The sequence below is a fragment of the Centroberyx affinis genome, unplaced genomic scaffold, assembly GCF_046629955.1.
Source record: "Centroberyx affinis isolate AG114_WGS23_722 - 3 ecotype Tasmania unplaced genomic scaffold, CSIRO-AGI_Caff_v1 ptg000996l_1, whole genome shotgun sequence".
NCBI classification, from domain to species: domain Eukaryota; kingdom Metazoa; phylum Chordata; class Actinopteri; order Beryciformes; family Berycidae; genus Centroberyx; species Centroberyx affinis.
The window spans coordinates 128,590-141,087 of NW_027279561.1; the positions used below are offsets into that span (position 1 = coordinate 128,590).

General features: G+C 51.8%; 31 non-coding genes across 31 annotated transcripts; all 31 read left to right on the forward strand.

Annotated features, from left to right (window-relative positions):
* Window positions 1–5: 5 nt before the first annotated feature.
* LOC139646628 (U2 spliceosomal RNA) lies at window positions 6–196 on the forward strand. The gene has a single exon (XR_011695353.1). It is a non-coding gene; the product is annotated as a U2 spliceosomal RNA (small nuclear RNA).
* A 336-nt stretch (window positions 197–532) lies between these two features.
* On the forward strand, window positions 533–648 carry LOC139646676 (U5 spliceosomal RNA). The gene has a single exon (XR_011695397.1). It is a non-coding gene; the product is annotated as a U5 spliceosomal RNA (small nuclear RNA).
* Window positions 649–816: 168 nt separating this feature from the next.
* Window positions 817–1,007, forward strand: LOC139646640 (U2 spliceosomal RNA). Its single transcript, XR_011695362.1, has one exon. It is a non-coding gene; the product is annotated as a U2 spliceosomal RNA (small nuclear RNA).
* Window positions 1,008–1,343: 336 nt separating this feature from the next.
* LOC139646731 (U5 spliceosomal RNA) lies at window positions 1,344–1,459 on the forward strand. The gene has a single exon (XR_011695448.1). It is a non-coding gene; the product is annotated as a U5 spliceosomal RNA (small nuclear RNA).
* A 168-nt stretch (window positions 1,460–1,627) lies between these two features.
* LOC139646651 (U2 spliceosomal RNA) lies at window positions 1,628–1,818 on the forward strand. Its single transcript, XR_011695373.1, has one exon. It is a non-coding gene; the product is annotated as a U2 spliceosomal RNA (small nuclear RNA).
* Window positions 1,819–2,154: 336 nt separating this feature from the next.
* LOC139646733 (U5 spliceosomal RNA) lies at window positions 2,155–2,270 on the forward strand. The gene has a single exon (XR_011695449.1). It is a non-coding gene; the product is annotated as a U5 spliceosomal RNA (small nuclear RNA).
* A 168-nt stretch (window positions 2,271–2,438) lies between these two features.
* On the forward strand, window positions 2,439–2,629 carry LOC139646663 (U2 spliceosomal RNA). Its single transcript, XR_011695384.1, has one exon. It is a non-coding gene; the product is annotated as a U2 spliceosomal RNA (small nuclear RNA).
* A 336-nt stretch (window positions 2,630–2,965) lies between these two features.
* LOC139646734 (U5 spliceosomal RNA) lies at window positions 2,966–3,081 on the forward strand. The gene has a single exon (XR_011695450.1). It is a non-coding gene; the product is annotated as a U5 spliceosomal RNA (small nuclear RNA).
* A 168-nt stretch (window positions 3,082–3,249) lies between these two features.
* On the forward strand, window positions 3,250–3,440 carry LOC139646674 (U2 spliceosomal RNA). The gene has a single exon (XR_011695395.1). It is a non-coding gene; the product is annotated as a U2 spliceosomal RNA (small nuclear RNA).
* A 336-nt stretch (window positions 3,441–3,776) lies between these two features.
* Window positions 3,777–3,892, forward strand: LOC139646677 (U5 spliceosomal RNA). Its single transcript, XR_011695398.1, has one exon. It is a non-coding gene; the product is annotated as a U5 spliceosomal RNA (small nuclear RNA).
* Window positions 3,893–4,060: 168 nt separating this feature from the next.
* On the forward strand, window positions 4,061–4,251 carry LOC139646687 (U2 spliceosomal RNA). The gene has a single exon (XR_011695406.1). It is a non-coding gene; the product is annotated as a U2 spliceosomal RNA (small nuclear RNA).
* A 336-nt stretch (window positions 4,252–4,587) lies between these two features.
* On the forward strand, window positions 4,588–4,703 carry LOC139646679 (U5 spliceosomal RNA). Its single transcript, XR_011695399.1, has one exon. It is a non-coding gene; the product is annotated as a U5 spliceosomal RNA (small nuclear RNA).
* Window positions 4,704–4,871: 168 nt separating this feature from the next.
* On the forward strand, window positions 4,872–5,062 carry LOC139646698 (U2 spliceosomal RNA). The gene has a single exon (XR_011695417.1). It is a non-coding gene; the product is annotated as a U2 spliceosomal RNA (small nuclear RNA).
* Window positions 5,063–5,398: 336 nt separating this feature from the next.
* Window positions 5,399–5,514, forward strand: LOC139646736 (U5 spliceosomal RNA). The gene has a single exon (XR_011695452.1). It is a non-coding gene; the product is annotated as a U5 spliceosomal RNA (small nuclear RNA).
* A 168-nt stretch (window positions 5,515–5,682) lies between these two features.
* Window positions 5,683–5,873, forward strand: LOC139646711 (U2 spliceosomal RNA). The gene has a single exon (XR_011695429.1). It is a non-coding gene; the product is annotated as a U2 spliceosomal RNA (small nuclear RNA).
* A 336-nt stretch (window positions 5,874–6,209) lies between these two features.
* LOC139646737 (U5 spliceosomal RNA) lies at window positions 6,210–6,325 on the forward strand. Its single transcript, XR_011695453.1, has one exon. It is a non-coding gene; the product is annotated as a U5 spliceosomal RNA (small nuclear RNA).
* A 168-nt stretch (window positions 6,326–6,493) lies between these two features.
* Window positions 6,494–6,684, forward strand: LOC139646723 (U2 spliceosomal RNA). The gene has a single exon (XR_011695440.1). It is a non-coding gene; the product is annotated as a U2 spliceosomal RNA (small nuclear RNA).
* Window positions 6,685–7,020: 336 nt separating this feature from the next.
* LOC139646738 (U5 spliceosomal RNA) lies at window positions 7,021–7,136 on the forward strand. Its single transcript, XR_011695454.1, has one exon. It is a non-coding gene; the product is annotated as a U5 spliceosomal RNA (small nuclear RNA).
* A 168-nt stretch (window positions 7,137–7,304) lies between these two features.
* LOC139646735 (U2 spliceosomal RNA) lies at window positions 7,305–7,495 on the forward strand. Its single transcript, XR_011695451.1, has one exon. It is a non-coding gene; the product is annotated as a U2 spliceosomal RNA (small nuclear RNA).
* A 336-nt stretch (window positions 7,496–7,831) lies between these two features.
* On the forward strand, window positions 7,832–7,947 carry LOC139646680 (U5 spliceosomal RNA). The gene has a single exon (XR_011695400.1). It is a non-coding gene; the product is annotated as a U5 spliceosomal RNA (small nuclear RNA).
* Window positions 7,948–8,115: 168 nt separating this feature from the next.
* LOC139646620 (U2 spliceosomal RNA) lies at window positions 8,116–8,306 on the forward strand. Its single transcript, XR_011695345.1, has one exon. It is a non-coding gene; the product is annotated as a U2 spliceosomal RNA (small nuclear RNA).
* A 336-nt stretch (window positions 8,307–8,642) lies between these two features.
* On the forward strand, window positions 8,643–8,758 carry LOC139646739 (U5 spliceosomal RNA). The gene has a single exon (XR_011695455.1). It is a non-coding gene; the product is annotated as a U5 spliceosomal RNA (small nuclear RNA).
* A 168-nt stretch (window positions 8,759–8,926) lies between these two features.
* LOC139646744 (U2 spliceosomal RNA) lies at window positions 8,927–9,117 on the forward strand. The gene has a single exon (XR_011695460.1). It is a non-coding gene; the product is annotated as a U2 spliceosomal RNA (small nuclear RNA).
* A 336-nt stretch (window positions 9,118–9,453) lies between these two features.
* LOC139646681 (U5 spliceosomal RNA) lies at window positions 9,454–9,569 on the forward strand. Its single transcript, XR_011695401.1, has one exon. It is a non-coding gene; the product is annotated as a U5 spliceosomal RNA (small nuclear RNA).
* Window positions 9,570–9,737: 168 nt separating this feature from the next.
* On the forward strand, window positions 9,738–9,928 carry LOC139646745 (U2 spliceosomal RNA). The gene has a single exon (XR_011695461.1). It is a non-coding gene; the product is annotated as a U2 spliceosomal RNA (small nuclear RNA).
* Window positions 9,929–10,264: 336 nt separating this feature from the next.
* On the forward strand, window positions 10,265–10,380 carry LOC139646740 (U5 spliceosomal RNA). The gene has a single exon (XR_011695456.1). It is a non-coding gene; the product is annotated as a U5 spliceosomal RNA (small nuclear RNA).
* A 168-nt stretch (window positions 10,381–10,548) lies between these two features.
* On the forward strand, window positions 10,549–10,739 carry LOC139646746 (U2 spliceosomal RNA). Its single transcript, XR_011695462.1, has one exon. It is a non-coding gene; the product is annotated as a U2 spliceosomal RNA (small nuclear RNA).
* Window positions 10,740–11,075: 336 nt separating this feature from the next.
* On the forward strand, window positions 11,076–11,191 carry LOC139646682 (U5 spliceosomal RNA). Its single transcript, XR_011695402.1, has one exon. It is a non-coding gene; the product is annotated as a U5 spliceosomal RNA (small nuclear RNA).
* Window positions 11,192–11,359: 168 nt separating this feature from the next.
* LOC139646747 (U2 spliceosomal RNA) lies at window positions 11,360–11,550 on the forward strand. Its single transcript, XR_011695463.1, has one exon. It is a non-coding gene; the product is annotated as a U2 spliceosomal RNA (small nuclear RNA).
* A 336-nt stretch (window positions 11,551–11,886) lies between these two features.
* On the forward strand, window positions 11,887–12,002 carry LOC139646683 (U5 spliceosomal RNA). Its single transcript, XR_011695403.1, has one exon. It is a non-coding gene; the product is annotated as a U5 spliceosomal RNA (small nuclear RNA).
* Window positions 12,003–12,170: 168 nt separating this feature from the next.
* Window positions 12,171–12,361, forward strand: LOC139646749 (U2 spliceosomal RNA). The gene has a single exon (XR_011695464.1). It is a non-coding gene; the product is annotated as a U2 spliceosomal RNA (small nuclear RNA).
* The last annotated feature ends 137 nt before the right edge of the window (window positions 12,362–12,498 follow it).

Below are 12,498 nucleotides of genomic sequence, written 5' to 3' on the forward strand. Positions count from 1 at the left end.
GGGTTATCGCTTCTCGGCCTTTTGGCTAAGATCAAGTGTAGTATCTGTTCTTATCAGTTTAATATCTGATACGTCCTCTATAAGGGGACAACATATTAAACGGATTTTTAGGACCAGGAGTCGAAAAAGGGGCTTGCTCCGTTCGCTCCACGCATCGACCCGGTATTGCAGTGCCGCTGGGAACGGTGCACCCTTCTCTCGCTCTGTGGAAAAGCAAAATCTCAAAACATGGAAAGCCAGTCTGCAAGTCCTACCTAATATCTAATATCGGACCGAAGGACCAAGAACAAAGTGGACGGCGTTTTTGTGCGCCTGGAAACTGGTCAAAGCAGTCTGTGCTGCGTTTTCTCGGAGGTGAATTTCCGGGTCATCGGATTGGATTAGGCTCAGGCTCCCGAGAAGGCGGGGTGGAGTGCCAGCAAAGGTGTGGCCTGTACTTTGCTATGCAGCTAGCCAAACAGGGGGGAGCACCGTGAAGCTGTTGACCGAGACGACTAGGGTCTTTGGCCGCTCTTGCGGAGAGAGGCTGTACTTACTCTGGTTTCTCTTCATAACGTACAAGTCTTTCGCCTTTTACTAAAGACTTCCGTGGAGAGTAACACCAAAGAGTTAAAGGTATTTTTGGCGGGCTTAGCGCTTTGGCTGAGCCCTGTACAGTTGTGCAAGGAAACAGAAAACTCGGTCGGCAGATAATGCCAGAGACTCCGTGGGCGGAGGTGCTAAGCACCAGCAATTGTTATGGTAAAAGACTGCGACACCCCGACGAGGACGGGCCGGACCGGAGGGGCGGCCTTGTGCTGCCAACGGCAGGGGGTTATCGCTTCTCGGCCTTTTGGCTAAGATCAAGTGTAGTATCTGTTCTTATCAGTTTAATATCTGATACGTCCTCTATAAGGGGACAACATATTAAACGGATTTTTAGGACCAGGAGTCGAAAAAGGGGCTTGCTCCGTTCGCTCCACGCATCGACCCGGTATTGCAGTGCCGCTGGGAACGGTGCACCCTTCTCTCGCTCTGTGGAAAAGCAAAATCTCAAAACATGGAAAGCCAGTCTGCAAGTCCTACCTAATATCTAATATCGGACCGAAGGACCAAGAACAAAGTGGACGGCGTTTTTGTGCGCCTGGAAACTGGTCAAAGCAGTCTGTGCTGCGTTTTCTCGGAGGTGAATTTCCGGGTCATCGGATTGGATTAGGCTCAGGCTCCCGAGAAGGCGGGGTGGAGTGCCAGCAAAGGTGTGGCCTGTACTTTGCTATGCAGCTAGCCAAACAGGGGGGAGCACCGTGAAGCTGTTGACCGAGACGACTAGGGTCTTTGGCCGCTCTTGCGGAGAGAGGCTGTACTTACTCTGGTTTCTCTTCGTAACGTACAAGTCTTTCGCCTTTTACTAAAGACTTCCGTGGAGAGTAACACCAAAGAGTTAAAGGTATTTTTGGCGGGCTTAGCGCTTTGGCTGAGCCCTGTACAGTTGTGCAAGGAAACAGAAAACTCGGTCGGCAGATAATGCCAGAGACTCCGTGGGCGGAGGTGCTAAGCACCAGCAATTGTTATGGTAAAAGACTGCGACACCCCGACGAGGACGGGCCGGACCGGAGGGGCGGCCTTGTGCTGCCAACGGCAGGGGGTTATCGCTTCTCGGCCTTTTGGCTAAGATCAAGTGTAGTATCTGTTCTTATCAGTTTAATATCTGATACGTCCTCTATAAGGGGACAACATATTAAACGGATTTTTAGGACCAGGAGTCGAAAAAGGGGCTTGCTCCGTTCGCTCCACGCATCGACCCGGTATTGCAGTGCCGCTGGGAACGGTGCACCCTTCTCTCGCTCTGTGGAAAAGCAAAATCTCAAAACATGGAAAGCCAGTCTGCAAGTCCTACCTAATATCTAATATCGGACCGAAGGACCAAGAACAAAGTGGACGGCGTTTTTGTGCGCCTGGAAACTGGTCAAAGCAGTCTGTGCTGCGTTTTCTCGGAGGTGAATTTCCGGGTCATCGGATTGGATTAGGCTCAGGCTCCCGAGAAGGCGGGGTGGAGTGCCAGCAAAGGTGTGGCCTGTACTTTGCTATGCAGCTAGCCAAACAGGGGGGAGCACCGTGAAGCTGTTGACCGAGACGACTAGGGTCTTTGGCCGCTCTTGCGGAGAGAGGCTGTACTTACTCTGGTTTCTCTTCGTAACGTACAAGTCTTTCGCCTTTTACTAAAGACTTCCGTGGAGAGTAACACCAAAGAGTTAAAGGTATTTTTGGCGGGCTTAGCGCTTTGGCTGAGCCCTGTACAGTTGTGCAAGGAAACAGAAAACTCGGTCGGCAGATAATGCCAGAGACTCCGTGGGCGGAGGTGCTAAGCACCAGCAATTGTTATGGTAAAAGACTGCGACACCCCGACGAGGACGGGCCGGACCGGAGGGGCGGCCTTGTGCTGCCAACGGCAGGGGGTTATCGCTTCTCGGCCTTTTGGCTAAGATCAAGTGTAGTATCTGTTCTTATCAGTTTAATATCTGATACGTCCTCTATAAGGGGACAACATATTAAACGGATTTTTAGGACCAGGAGTCGAAAAAGGGGCTTGCTCCGTTCGCTCCACGCATCGACCCGGTATTGCAGTGCCGCTGGGAACGGTGCACCCTTCTCTCGCTCTGTGGAAAAGCAAAATCTCAAAACATGGAAAGCCAGTCTGCAAGTCCTACCTAATATCTAATATCGGACCGAAGGACCAAGAACAAAGTGGACGGCGTTTTTGTGCGCCTGGAAACTGGTCAAAGCAGTCTGTGCTGCGTTTTCTCGGAGGTGAATTTCCGGGTCATCGGATTGGATTAGGCTCAGGCTCCCGAGAAGGCGGGGTGGAGTGCCAGCAAAGGTGTGGCCTGTACTTTGCTATGCAGCTAGCCAAACAGGGGGGAGCACCGTGAAGCTGTTGACCGAGACGACTAGGGTCTTTGGCCGCTCTTGCGGAGAGAGGCTGTACTTACTCTGGTTTCTCTTCGTAACGTACAAGTCTTTCGCCTTTTACTAAAGACTTCCGTGGAGAGTAACACCAAAGAGTTAAAGGTATTTTTGGCGGGCTTAGCGCTTTGGCTGAGCCCTGTACAGTTGTGCAAGGAAACAGAAAACTCGGTCGGCAGATAATGCCAGAGACTCCGTGGGCGGAGGTGCTAAGCACCAGCAATTGTTATGGTAAAAGACTGCGACACCCCGACGAGGACGGGCCGGACCGGAGGGGCGGCCTTGTGCTGCCAACGGCAGGGGGTTATCGCTTCTCGGCCTTTTGGCTAAGATCAAGTGTAGTATCTGTTCTTATCAGTTTAATATCTGATACGTCCTCTATAAGGGGACAACATATTAAACGGATTTTTAGGACCAGGAGTCGAAAAAGGGGCTTGCTCCGTTCGCTCCACGCATCGACCCGGTATTGCAGTGCCGCTGGGAACGGTGCACCCTTCTCTCGCTCTGTGGAAAAGCAAAATCTCAAAACATGGAAAGCCAGTCTGCAAGTCCTACCTAATATCTAATATCGGACCGAAGGACCAAGAACAAAGTGGACGGCGTTTTTGTGCGCCTGGAAACTGGTCAAAGCAGTCTGTGCTGCGTTTTCTCGGAGGTGAATTTCCGGGTCATCGGATTGGATTAGGCTCAGGCTCCCGAGAAGGCGGGGTGGAGTGCCAGCAAAGGTGTGGCCTGTACTTTGCTATGCAGCTAGCCAAACAGGGGGGAGCACCGTGAAGCTGTTGACCGAGACGACTAGGGTCTTTGGCCGCTCTTGCGGAGAGAGGCTGTACTTACTCTGGTTTCTCTTCATAACGTACAAGTCTTTCGCCTTTTACTAAAGACTTCCGTGGAGAGTAACACCAAAGAGTTAAAGGTATTTTTGGCGGGCTTAGCGCTTTGGCTGAGCCCTGTACAGTTGTGCAAGGAAACAGAAAACTCGGTCGGCAGATAATGCCAGAGACTCCGTGGGCGGAGGTGCTAAGCACCAGCAATTGTTATGGTAAAAGACTGCGACACCCCGACGAGGACGGGCCGGACCGGAGGGGCGGCCTTGTGCTGCCAACGGCAGGGGGTTATCGCTTCTCGGCCTTTTGGCTAAGATCAAGTGTAGTATCTGTTCTTATCAGTTTAATATCTGATACGTCCTCTATAAGGGGACAACATATTAAACGGATTTTTAGGACCAGGAGTCGAAAAAGGGGCTTGCTCCGTTCGCTCCACGCATCGACCCGGTATTGCAGTGCCGCTGGGAACGGTGCACCCTTCTCTCGCTCTGTGGAAAAGCAAAATCTCAAAACATGGAAAGCCAGTCTGCAAGTCCTACCTAATATCTAATATCGGACCGAAGGACCAAGAACAAAGTGGACGGCGTTTTTGTGCGCCTGGAAACTGGTCAAAGCAGTCTGTGCTGCGTTTTCTCGGAGGTGAATTTCCGGGTCATCGGATTGGATTAGGCTCAGGCTCCCGAGAAGGCGGGGTGGAGTGCCAGCAAAGGTGTGGCCTGTACTTTGCTATGCAGCTAGCCAAACAGGGGGGAGCACCGTGAAGCTGTTGACCGAGACGACTAGGGTCTTTGGCCGCTCTTGCGGAGAGAGGCTGTACTTACTCTGGTTTCTCTTCATAACGTACAAGTCTTTCGCCTTTTACTAAAGACTTCCGTGGAGAGTAACACCAAAGAGTTAAAGGTATTTTTGGCGGGCTTAGCGCTTTGGCTGAGCCCTGTACAGTTGTGCAAGGAAACAGAAAACTCGGTCGGCAGATAATGCCAGAGACTCCGTGGGCGGAGGTGCTAAGCACCAGCAATTGTTATGGTAAAAGACTGCGACACCCCGACGAGGACGGGCCGGACCGGAGGGGCGGCCTTGTGCTGCCAACGGCAGGGGGTTATCGCTTCTCGGCCTTTTGGCTAAGATCAAGTGTAGTATCTGTTCTTATCAGTTTAATATCTGATACGTCCTCTATAAGGGGACAACATATTAAACGGATTTTTAGGACCAGGAGTCGAAAAAGGGGCTTGCTCCGTTCGCTCCACGCATCGACCCGGTATTGCAGTGCCGCTGGGAACGGTGCACCCTTCTCTCGCTCTGTGGAAAAGCAAAATCTCAAAACATGGAAAGCCAGTCTGCAAGTCCTACCTAATATCTAATATCGGACCGAAGGACCAAGAACAAAGTGGACGGCGTTTTTGTGCGCCTGGAAACTGGTCAAAGCAGTCTGTGCTGCGTTTTCTCGGAGGTGAATTTCCGGGTCATCGGATTGGATTAGGCTCAGGCTCCCGAGAAGGCGGGGTGGAGTGCCAGCAAAGGTGTGGCCTGTACTTTGCTATGCAGCTAGCCAAACAGGGGGGAGCACCGTGAAGCTGTTGACCGAGACGACTAGGGTCTTTGGCCGCTCTTGCGGAGAGAGGCTGTACTTACTCTGGTTTCTCTTCGTAACGTACAAGTCTTTCGCCTTTTACTAAAGACTTCCGTGGAGAGTAACACCAAAGAGTTAAAGGTATTTTTGGCGGGCTTAGCGCTTTGGCTGAGCCCTGTACAGTTGTGCAAGGAAACAGAAAACTCGGTCGGCAGATAATGCCAGAGACTCCGTGGGCGGAGGTGCTAAGCACCAGCAATTGTTATGGTAAAAGACTGCGACACCCCGACGAGGACGGGCCGGACCGGAGGGGCGGCCTTGTGCTGCCAACGGCAGGGGGTTATCGCTTCTCGGCCTTTTGGCTAAGATCAAGTGTAGTATCTGTTCTTATCAGTTTAATATCTGATACGTCCTCTATAAGGGGACAACATATTAAACGGATTTTTAGGACCAGGAGTCGAAAAAGGGGCTTGCTCCGTTCGCTCCACGCATCGACCCGGTATTGCAGTGCCGCTGGGAACGGTGCACCCTTCTCTCGCTCTGTGGAAAAGCAAAATCTCAAAACATGGAAAGCCAGTCTGCAAGTCCTACCTAATATCTAATATCGGACCGAAGGACCAAGAACAAAGTGGACGGCGTTTTTGTGCGCCTGGAAACTGGTCAAAGCAGTCTGTGCTGCGTTTTCTCGGAGGTGAATTTCCGGGTCATCGGATTGGATTAGGCTCAGGCTCCCGAGAAGGCGGGGTGGAGTGCCAGCAAAGGTGTGGCCTGTACTTTGCTATGCAGCTAGCCAAACAGGGGGGAGCACCGTGAAGCTGTTGACCGAGACGACTAGGGTCTTTGGCCGCTCTTGCGGAGAGAGGCTGTACTTACTCTGGTTTCTCTTCGTAACGTACAAGTCTTTCGCCTTTTACTAAAGACTTCCGTGGAGAGTAACACCAAAGAGTTAAAGGTATTTTTGGCGGGCTTAGCGCTTTGGCTGAGCCCTGTACAGTTGTGCAAGGAAACAGAAAACTCGGTCGGCAGATAATGCCAGAGACTCCGTGGGCGGAGGTGCTAAGCACCAGCAATTGTTATGGTAAAAGACTGCGACACCCCGACGAGGACGGGCCGGACCGGAGGGGCGGCCTTGTGCTGCCAACGGCAGGGGGTTATCGCTTCTCGGCCTTTTGGCTAAGATCAAGTGTAGTATCTGTTCTTATCAGTTTAATATCTGATACGTCCTCTATAAGGGGACAACATATTAAACGGATTTTTAGGACCAGGAGTCGAAAAAGGGGCTTGCTCCGTTCGCTCCACGCATCGACCCGGTATTGCAGTGCCGCTGGGAACGGTGCACCCTTCTCTCGCTCTGTGGAAAAGCAAAATCTCAAAACATGGAAAGCCAGTCTGCAAGTCCTACCTAATATCTAATATCGGACCGAAGGACCAAGAACAAAGTGGACGGCGTTTTTGTGCGCCTGGAAACTGGTCAAAGCAGTCTGTGCTGCGTTTTCTCGGAGGTGAATTTCCGGGTCATCGGATTGGATTAGGCTCAGGCTCCCGAGAAGGCGGGGTGGAGTGCCAGCAAAGGTGTGGCCTGTACTTTGCTATGCAGCTAGCCAAACAGGGGGGAGCACCGTGAAGCTGTTGACCGAGACGACTAGGGTCTTTGGCCGCTCTTGCGGAGAGAGGCTGTACTTACTCTGGTTTCTCTTCGTAACGTACAAGTCTTTCGCCTTTTACTAAAGACTTCCGTGGAGAGTAACACCAAAGAGTTAAAGGTATTTTTGGCGGGCTTAGCGCTTTGGCTGAGCCCTGTACAGTTGTGCAAGGAAACAGAAAACTCGGTCGGCAGATAATGCCAGAGACTCCGTGGGCGGAGGTGCTAAGCACCAGCAATTGTTATGGTAAAAGACTGCGACACCCCGACGAGGACGGGCCGGACCGGAGGGGCGGCCTTGTGCTGCCAACGGCAGGGGGTTATCGCTTCTCGGCCTTTTGGCTAAGATCAAGTGTAGTATCTGTTCTTATCAGTTTAATATCTGATACGTCCTCTATAAGGGGACAACATATTAAACGGATTTTTAGGACCAGGAGTCGAAAAAGGGGCTTGCTCCGTTCGCTCCACGCATCGACCCGGTATTGCAGTGCCGCTGGGAACGGTGCACCCTTCTCTCGCTCTGTGGAAAAGCAAAATCTCAAAACATGGAAAGCCAGTCTGCAAGTCCTACCTAATATCTAATATCGGACCGAAGGACCAAGAACAAAGTGGACGGCGTTTTTGTGCGCCTGGAAACTGGTCAAAGCAGTCTGTGCTGCGTTTTCTCGGAGGTGAATTTCCGGGTCATCGGATTGGATTAGGCTCAGGCTCCCGAGAAGGCGGGGTGGAGTGCCAGCAAAGGTGTGGCCTGTACTTTGCTATGCAGCTAGCCAAACAGGGGGGAGCACCGTGAAGCTGTTGACCGAGACGACTAGGGTCTTTGGCCGCTCTTGCGGAGAGAGGCTGTACTTACTCTGGTTTCTCTTCATAACGTACAAGTCTTTCGCCTTTTACTAAAGACTTCCGTGGAGAGTAACACCAAAGAGTTAAAGGTATTTTTGGCGGGCTTAGCGCTTTGGCTGAGCCCTGTACAGTTGTGCAAGGAAACAGAAAACTCGGTCGGCAGATAATGCCAGAGACTCCGTGGGCGGAGGTGCTAAGCACCAGCAATTGTTATGGTAAAAGACTGCGACACCCCGACGAGGACGGGCCGGACCGGAGGGGCGGCCTTGTGCTGCCAACGGCAGGGGGTTATCGCTTCTCGGCCTTTTGGCTAAGATCAAGTGTAGTATCTGTTCTTATCAGTTTAATATCTGATACGTCCTCTATAAGGGGACAACATATTAAACGGATTTTTAGGACCAGGAGTCGAAAAAGGGGCTTGCTCCGTTCGCTCCACGCATTGACCCGGTATTGCAGTGCCGCTGGGAACGGTGCACCCTTCTCTCGCTCTGTGGAAAAGCAAAATCTCAAAACATGGAAAGCCAGTCTGCAAGTCCTACCTAATATCTAATATCGGACCGAAGGACCAAGAACAAAGTGGACGGCGTTTTTGTGCGCCTGGAAACTGGTCAAAGCAGTCTGTGCTGCGTTTTCTCGGAGGTGAATTTCCGGGTCATCGGATTGGATTAGGCTCAGGCTCCCGAGAAGGCGGGGTGGAGTGCCAGCAAAGGTGTGGCCTGTACTTTGCTATGCAGCTAGCCAAACAGGGGGGAGCACCGTGAAGCTGTTGACCGAGACGACTAGGGTCTTTGGCCGCTCTTGCGGAGAGAGGCTGTACTTACTCTGGTTTCTCTTCGTAACGTACAAGTCTTTCGCCTTTTACTAAAGACTTCCGTGGAGAGTAACACCAAAGAGTTAAAGGTATTTTTGGCGGGCTTAGCGCTTTGGCTGAGCCCTGTACAGTTGTGCAAGGAAACAGAAAACTCGGTCGGCAGATAATGCCAGAGACTCCGTGGGCGGAGGTGCTAAGCACCAGCAATTGTTATGGTAAAAGACTGCGACACCCCGACGAGGACGGGCCGGACCGGAGGGGCGGCCTTGTGCTGCCAACGGCAGGGGGTTATCGCTTCTCGGCCTTTTGGCTAAGATCAAGTGTAGTATCTGTTCTTATCAGTTTAATATCTGATACGTCCTCTATAAGGGGACAACATATTAAACGGATTTTTAGGACCAGGAGTCGAAAAAGGGGCTTGCTCCGTTCGCTCCACGCATCGACCCGGTATTGCAGTGCCGCTGGGAACGGTGCACCCTTCTCTCGCTCTGTGGAAAAGCAAAATCTCAAAACATGGAAAGCCAGTCTGCAAGTCCTACCTAATATCTAATATCGGACCGAAGGACCAAGAACAAAGTGGACGGCGTTTTTGTGCGCCTGGAAACTGGTCAAAGCAGTCTGTGCTGCGTTTTCTCGGAGGTGAATTTCCGGGTCATCGGATTGGATTAGGCTCAGGCTCCCGAGAAGGCGGGGTGGAGTGCCAGCAAAGGTGTGGCCTGTACTTTGCTATGCAGCTAGCCAAACAGGGGGGAGCACCGTGAAGCTGTTGACCGAGACGACTAGGGTCTTTGGCCGCTCTTGCGGAGAGAGGCTGTACTTACTCTGGTTTCTCTTCATAACGTACAAGTCTTTCGCCTTTTACTAAAGACTTCCGTGGAGAGTAACACCAAAGAGTTAAAGGTATTTTTGGCGGGCTTAGCGCTTTGGCTGAGCCCTGTACAGTTGTGCAAGGAAACAGAAAACTCGGTCGGCAGATAATGCCAGAGACTCCGTGGGCGGAGGTGCTAAGCACCAGCAATTGTTATGGTAAAAGACTGCGACACCCCGACGAGGACGGGCCGGACCGGAGGGGCGGCCTTGTGCTGCCAACGGCAGGGGGTTATCGCTTCTCGGCCTTTTGGCTAAGATCAAGTGTAGTATCTGTTCTTATCAGTTTAATATCTGATACGTCCTCTATAAGGGGACAACATATTAAACGGATTTTTAGGACCAGGAGTCGAAAAAGGGGCTTGCTCCGTTCGCTCCACGCATCGACCCGGTATTGCAGTGCCGCTGGGAACGGTGCACCCTTCTCTCGCTCTGTGGAAAAGCAAAATCTCAAAACATGGAAAGCCAGTCTGCAAGTCCTACCTAATATCTAATATCGGACCGAAGGACCAAGAACAAAGTGGACGGCGTTTTTGTGCGCCTGGAAACTGGTCAAAGCAGTCTGTGCTGCGTTTTCTCGGAGGTGAATTTCCGGGTCATCGGATTGGATTAGGCTCAGGCTCCCGAGAAGGCGGGGTGGAGTGCCAGCAAAGGTGTGGCCTGTACTTTGCTATGCAGCTAGCCAAACAGGGGGGAGCACCGTGAAGCTGTTGACCGAGACGACTAGGGTCTTTGGCCGCTCTTGCGGAGAGAGGCTGTACTTACTCTGGTTTCTCTTCGTAACGTACAAGTCTTTCGCCTTTTACTAAAGACTTCCGTGGAGAGTAACACCAAAGAGTTAAAGGTATTTTTGGCGGGCTTAGCGCTTTGGCTGAGCCCTGTACAGTTGTGCAAGGAAACAGAAAACTCGGTCGGCAGATAATGCCAGAGACTCCGTGGGCGGAGGTGCTAAGCACCAGCAATTGTTATGGTAAAAGACTGCGACACCCCGACGAGGACGGGCCGGACCGGAGGGGCGGCCTTGTGCTGCCAACGGCAGGGGGTTATCGCTTCTCGGCCTTTTGGCTAAGATCAAGTGTAGTATCTGTTCTTATCAGTTTAATATCTGATACGTCCTCTATAAGGGGACAACATATTAAACGGATTTTTAGGACCAGGAGTCGAAAAAGGGGCTTGCTCCGTTCGCTCCACGCATCGACCCGGTATTGCAGTGCCGCTGGGAACGGTGCACCCTTCTCTCGCTCTGTGGAAAAGCAAAATCTCAAAACATGGAAAGCCAGTCTGCAAGTCCTACCTAATATCTAATATCGGACCGAAGGACCAAGAACAAAGTGGACGGCGTTTTTGTGCGCCTGGAAACTGGTCAAAGCAGTCTGTGCTGCGTTTTCTCGGAGGTGAATTTCCGGGTCATCGGATTGGATTAGGCTCAGGCTCCCGAGAAGGCGGGGTGGAGTGCCAGCAAAGGTGTGGCCTGTACTTTGCTATGCAGCTAGCCAAACAGGGGGGAGCACCGTGAAGCTGTTGACCGAGACGACTAGGGTCTTTGGCCGCTCTTGCGGAGAGAGGCTGTACTTACTCTGGTTTCTCTTCATAACGTACAAGTCTTTCGCCTTTTACTAAAGACTTCCGTGGAGAGTAACACCAAAGAGTTAAAGGTATTTTTGGCGGGCTTAGCGCTTTGGCTGAGCCCTGTACAGTTGTGCAAGGAAACAGAAAACTCGGTCGGCAGATAATGCCAGAGACTCCGTGGGCGGAGGTGCTAAGCACCAGCAATTGTTATGGTAAAAGACTGCGACACCCCGACGAGGACGGGCCGGACCGGAGGGGCGGCCTTGTGCTGCCAACGGCAGGGGGTTATCGCTTCTCGGCCTTTTGGCTAAGATCAAGTGTAGTATCTGTTCTTATCAGTTTAATATCTGATACGTCCTCTATAAGGGGACAACATATTAAACGGATTTTTAGGACCAGGAGTCGAAAAAGGGGCTTGCTCCGTTCGCTCCACGCATCGACCCGGTATTGCAGTGCCGCTGGGAACGGTGCACCCTTCTCTCGCTCTGTGGAAAAGCAAAATCTCAAAACATGGAAAGCCAGTCTGCAAGTCCTACCTAATATCTAATATCGGACCGAAGGACCAAGAACAAAGTGGACGGCGTTTTTGTGCGCCTGGAAACTGGTCAAAGCAGTCTGTGCTGCGTTTTCTCGGAGGTGAATTTCCGGGTCATCGGATTGGATTAGGCTCAGGCTCCCGAGAAGGCGGGGTGGAGTGCCAGCAAAGGTGTGGCCTGTACTTTGCTATGCAGCTAGCCAAACAGGGGGGAGCACCGTGAAGCTGTTGACCGAGACGACTAGGGTCTTTGGCCGCTCTTGCGGAGAGAGGCTGTACTTACTCTGGTTTCTCTTCATAACGTACAAGTCTTTCGCCTTTTACTAAAGACTTCCGTGGAGAGTAACACCAAAGAGTTAAAGGTATTTTTGGCGGGCTTAGCGCTTTGGCTGAGCCCTGTACAGTTGTGCAAGGAAACAGAAAACTCGGTCGGCAGATAATGCCAGAGACTCCGTGGGCGGAGGTGCTAAGCACCAGCAATTGTTATGGTAAAAGACTGCGACACCCCGACGAGGACGGGCCGGACCGGAGGGGCGGCCTTGTGCTGCCAACGGCAGGGGGTTATCGCTTCTCGGCCTTTTGGCTAAGATCAAGTGTAGTATCTGTTCTTATCAGTTTAATATCTGATACGTCCTCTATAAGGGGACAACATATTAAACGGATTTTTAGGACCAGGAGTCGAAAAAGGGGCTTGCTCCGTTCGCTCCACGCATCGACCCGGTATTGCAGTGCCGCTGGGAACGGTGCACCCTTCTCTCGCTCTGTGGAAAAGCAAAATCTCAAAACATGGAAAGCCAGTCTGCAAGTCCTACCTAATATCTAATATCGGACCGAAGGACCAAGAACAAAGTGGACGGCGTTTTTGTGCGCCTGGAAACTGGTCAAAGCAGT